Raw genomic sequence first — 5,455 nt, forward strand, 5'->3', positions numbered from 1 at the left:
TACCCCGGTCCGCCCCCCTCGTTCGCGGGGGGGAGAGTGGCGCCGGAGCCGCCCGCCGGGTCGTTAAACAAACCATTGATCGTTGAAGGCTTTGATTGTGCGTGCGCGAGTCAAAGGGGCTTACTCACCCCCAGGGCGTTGGCCGGTGCTCGCCGGCCTCGGTGGGATCTCCCTGAACCCATCCCCCCGGCACAGGGGGCGGTGGTGGACGGGAGCGTACCGCCGGGCGAAACTCTTTCCCCTCGCGGGGTTAGAGCGGAGCTTAAGAGCGCATGCAAATAACCCCGATGTTGGCTTCGCAGAGACGGACCGTATAATAGTCTAAGGCCGGTGCGCGAGTTGAAGGGGCCTCACGAACCCCGGATGCGTTTAAACACCCGAAGGAGACGGCCGGTGCCCGCCGGTCCTGACTAGGTGGGATCTACCCAGCGCCTTCCCCTAAGCGGGGACTTGGGAGCGTACCACCGGGCCTCGCTCATACCCTCCGGGGTGGAGAGCTTGGCTTTGAGCGCACGCCTGAATGCCTTAGACCGGGACCCGTAACGCAGCGAACCAAACCCCTGGGCCTCGCCGGGAACGGCGGGTGCCTAGACCCCGGTCTCCTAAACCACGTAAGTCTCGGGCACCTACTCGGGCGATCGTCCCCCGGGCCGTAACTCCTCGGTCCGGTGGTTGACGCCCAGGTTCAATGACCTTCCCCCCTGCACGGGGGGGAAGGCACCCGGCTTGAAATATTGTCAAACATTGTCTCGTGTTCGAATGGCTTCCTTCGCCCGGCCTGTAACGGGCCGGGCACAAACCCATATACGACTCTTAGCGGTGGATCACTCGGCTCGTGCTTCGATGAAGAACGCAGCCATCTGCGTTAACTAATGTGAATTGCAGGACACAGATCATCGAAATTTCGAACGCATATTGCGGCCGCGGGGGTCCATCCCGCGGCCACGCCTGTCTGAGGGTCGCTTTACCCATCGATCGGTCTCCGCGCCCCCGCTGAGAGAGAGAGACCGCGGCTGGAAGCTCGCAGGGCCTGAAAACGGCCCTTCGTCTTCCCAAACGAAGACTCGGTTCCGAGCCAGTCCACGGGGCCCGTGTTGCGAGAGAGCTCCGTACAGGGAACGGAGGGAGAGCCGAGTAGGTCCGGGTCCACGTCCGTTACGGTCTCTCCCCGAGTCCCGAGCGGGGCTCCGCGCAGTCGGACGCGGGGGTGGCGAGTGCCGATTAAACCCAGCGAGCGGGCGAGTGAGCGGGCGGGCGAGCGGCCGGGGTGGGGGGGAGGGTGTCGCGGAGTTCGGTCTCGTGCCGGGCTCTCGCCCCTCGCCCCTAGCCTTCGGCCCTCCGCCTCCGCCCTCGCCCCCGCATAAGAAACCTCTGTGTGCGGCCTCAGATCAGACGAGACGACCCGCTGAACTTAAGCATATCAGTAAGCGGAGGAAAAGAAACTAACAAGGATTCCCTTAGTAGCGGCGAGCGAACAGGGAAGAGCCCAGCGCTGAATCCCACTTTCCCCTGACCGGGGTTGGCCGGGAAATGTAGCGTACGGAAGTCCGTAAGATCCGTCTCGGTGCGGACGCGGGACCAAGTCCTCGCGAACGTGGCTTCTTCCCATAGACGGTGAAAGCCCGGTAGCGAGTCCCGCGTTCCCGCCCGGGTAGGTCGGGCTTCTCGGAGTCGGGTTGCTTGGGAATGCAGCCCAAAGCGGGTGGTAAACTCCATCTAAGGCTAAATACCGGCACGAGACCGATAGCGAACCGAGTACCGTGAGGGAAAGTTGAAACAGGACTTTGAAGAGAGAGTTCAACAGAGCGTGAAACCGTTGAGAGGTAAACGTACGGGGACCGAGAAGACTGCCCCGGGGGATTCAGCCGGGCGGACGGCCCCGCGCTCGTCGGGTTCCGCGGTCGGGGGTGCGAGCGTATCCGGGCGAGAGGGGTGGGGTGCCGACTCCACCGCTCCCCGCTTCGGCTCTGCGCTTCGCCTCTGGACTTCGGGCCTGTCGGGCGTACGGAGGTCCGGCCCCGCCCGGTGTACTTTCCCCGCGTGGTGGTGAGTCGCGACCGGCTCCGGTTAGGCTTGGAAGGGCCCGAGGGTGAAGGTAGGTCCGTCCGGAGAAGGGAGCCCCACGCGGCCCCCGGACACGGGCGTTCCGCTACAGCCCCTCGCTCCGACTTCGCCGATAACGCCGGGGCCGTGGAGCAATGTCCTTTCCGCGTTCTCCCCTCCTCCGGGATGGGGATGGGGGCCCCCCCCGATCGTTCGGTCGAAGCGGGCCGGCTGGGCTGTCCTCAGCCCCGGGCTAGGCCCGCTACGGCGATGCGGGGGGCGATCCAGGCCCACAGCACCCGAACGCCTAAGGTCAGCGGCTAAGTTCGGACCCCGAACGACCCGTCTTGAAACACGGACCAAGGAGTCTAACGCGTATGCGAGTCGAAGGGACCAGAACCCCCGGAGGCGCAACGAAGGTGAAGGCCGGCGCGCGTCGGCTGAGGTGGGATCCGTCCTAACCCTCCGAGGGGGCGGGCGGCGCACCACCGGCCTGCTCTTCCCACGTGCGGAGAGCGGAGCCAGAGCATACGCGGTGGTACCCGAAAGATGGTGAACTATGCCTGGGCAGGGCGAAGCCAGGGGAAACCCTGAGTGGAGGCCCGCAGCGGTCCTGACGTGCAAATCGGTCGTCCGACCTGGGTATAGGGGCGAAAGACTAATCGAACCATCTAGTAGCTGGTTCCCTCCGAAGTTTCCCTCAGGATAGCCGGCGCCGAAACTTCAAGTTTTATCCGGTAAAGAAATGACTGGAGGCCGCGGGGCCGAAACGGGCCTCGCCCTACTCTCAAACTTTAAATGGGTAAGAGGCCCGGCTCGCAGGCTTGGAGCCGGGCATGGAATTGACGGTGCCGAGTGGGCCACTTTTGGTAAGCAGAACTGGTGCTGCGGGATGAACCGAACGCGCGGGTTAAGGCGCCCGACGCAGACGCTCATCAGACCCCAAGAAAGGTGTCGGTTGATATAGACAGCGGGGCGGTGGCCATGGAAGTCGGCATCCGCTAAGGAGTGTGTAACAACTCACCTGCCGAATCAACTGGCCCTGAAAATGGATGGCGCTGGAGCGTCGGGCCCATACCCGGCCGTCGCTGGCGGTACTTGTCTCCCACCCCCCCCAAAAGCCAGCGAGAATGAGAGAGAGAACCGAGACTCATGGGACCGTATGCCGCGACGAGTAGGAGGGGCGCCGCGGTGGCGCAGAAGCCTTTGGCGCGAGCCTGGGTCGAGCCGCCGCGGGTGCAGATCTTGGTGGTAGTAGCAAATATTCAGATGAGAACTTTGAAGGCCGAAGTGGAGAAGGGTTCCACGCCGACAGCGCTTGGCCGTGGGTTAGTCGGTCCTAAGGGATAGGCGAGCGCCGTTCGGAAAATGCTGGGGCGATGGTCTCGTCTGCCTCGCGCTGACCGAAAGGGGATCGGGCCAATATCCCCGTACCTGGGATTGGTGGAGATCGAGCCGCCGAGAGGCGCTCCCGTGGCGGTAACGCAAACGAACCCGGAGACGCCGGTGGGGACCCCGGGGAGGATTCTCTCTCCTTGCTAAAGAGCTGGAGCGCCCTGGAATGGGTTCGACCCCGAGATAGGGGCTCAACGCTCTGAAAGGCGTCGCATGCGCTATGCGACGGCCGGGACGTTTCCCATCGGCCCTTGAAAATCCGGGGGAGGTATAGTGAATTTCCCCCCAGGCCGTACCCATATCCGCATCAGGTCTCCAAGGTGAACAGCCTCTGGCGTGTTGGAACAATGTAGGTAAGGGAAGTCGGCAAGACGGATCCGTAACTTCGGGATAAGGATTGGCTCTAATGGCTGAGCTCGGTCGGGCCCGTGTCTGCTGATGCGGGGTCCGAAAGCCCGGTGCTGCCCGTGCGACGGGGAGCTGTTCCCGGTCCACCTTCGGGCCCCCCCCCACTGGGTCCTGCGCGCGAGGAAGCGCACGGCGAGAGATTGTCCCCCCAGTATATCCAAACCCCCGTGAACAAGGCTCCGTCTGTCTGTCGGGGTCGATGAGAGTGGGTCGCGGCGAGCGAGACCTTAAGCCCCGGTGCGTGTCCCCCCCTCGGCGGTGGCGCTTAGGGGGCCTCGGTCAGGTCGACGGTAGGGGAGCCGGTCGTCGGTGGGATGCCGGCGGGGGAGCGTCCTTCGGGACTAACCTCCGTCGGATGACCGCCTTCGGCCTCCCTCTCCCTACCTAAGCCGGGCCGGGCTCCCGACGCCCGTCGCCGGGTGGGCCGCCCCCGGCTAAGCTCGAGCGTCCGGCCCTTCGCTCTCCCCCGATGGGACGCGGAGGGACGCAATGGAACGTAGGTCCGCGTGGGGGGGTTGCGGTCTCTCGTGCGTGTGTGGACTCGTAGCGGGCCACCGCCGGTGGTGGGGCTTCGGTGGGTCGGGGCGGTGTCCCTGGAGCCTCGCGCGCCGAGCCTAGGCTCCGTGGATCTCTCGGGCTTATGAGTCTCGCCTCGGGGGGAGACCTCCGGGGCCGGGTCTCTCGGCCGGCACCTAACAGCCGAATTAGAACTGCTGCGGACAAGGGGAATCCGACTGTTTAATTAAAACACAGCATCGTGAAGGCTCTTGGACCGGGTGTTGACACGATGTGAATTCTGCCCAGTGCTCTGAATGTCAAAGTGAAGAAATTCATCGAAGCGCGGGTTAACGGCGGGAGTAACTATGACTCTCTTAAGTTAGCCCCACTATACACTTTCTGGACAAAGGCCCATTCAAATATATTGCCATTGGACACTTATGACCACAGTGGGATTGTATGCCGGTTATGGATCCATAATGCCGTATAAAGCATGACCATTTGGACACTGAGTGATAACTTTTTCCAGTTTGATACCCGCGGCAAAATCGCCATTTGGACAGCACTAGGGGCACTGGTGCTCCATCTAGGAGTTCAGAACGTTGGGCCCATCCCTTTAGTATGTGTCACTTGGCTCTGATTGGCTCTGATTGGCTTTCTGAATGGAATAACCTACACCATCCAACTTCCAATATATTTAACAGTGTCATATATATTGCAAATGGGATGCATTCAACTTTGACCTCTCTAAAGTCCCGCCCAAAGCTTGGGGGAGGGTCTAAGGGTCCAGAAAGAGCGTAAAATGTCCAAATCAAATATAAATAAAATTTCTCTGGGCCTCTGGAAGCCTGGGCCTCTGGTAGCCTGGGCCTCTGGGCCTCTGGGCCTCTGGTAGCCTGGGTCTCTGGGTCTCTGGGACTCTGGGTCTCTGGGTCTCTGGGCCTCTGGGTCTCTGGGGCTCTGGGGCTCTGGGGCTCTGGGCCTCTGGGCCTCTGGTAGCCTGGGCCTCTGGTAGCCTGGGCCTCTGGGCCTCTGGGCCTCTGGGCCTCTGGGCCTCTGGGAGCCTGGGCCTCTGGTAGCCTGGGGCTCTGGGTCCCCGGGGCTCTGGGGC

The 5,455-nt window shown here is 62.8% G+C and overlaps 1 non-coding gene across 1 annotated transcript; it reads left to right on the forward strand.

The window, feature by feature from the left end:
* The first annotated feature begins 808 nt into the window (after positions 1-808).
* Positions 809-962, forward strand: LOC136682371 (5.8S ribosomal RNA). The gene has a single exon (XR_010798614.1). It is a non-coding gene; the product is annotated as a 5.8S ribosomal RNA (ribosomal RNA).
* The last annotated feature ends 4,493 nt before the right edge of the window (positions 963-5,455 follow it).

This window comes from Hoplias malabaricus, unplaced genomic scaffold (assembly GCF_029633855.1).
Source record: "Hoplias malabaricus isolate fHopMal1 unplaced genomic scaffold, fHopMal1.hap1 scaffold_495, whole genome shotgun sequence".
NCBI lineage: Eukaryota > Metazoa > Chordata > Actinopteri > Characiformes > Erythrinidae > Hoplias > Hoplias malabaricus.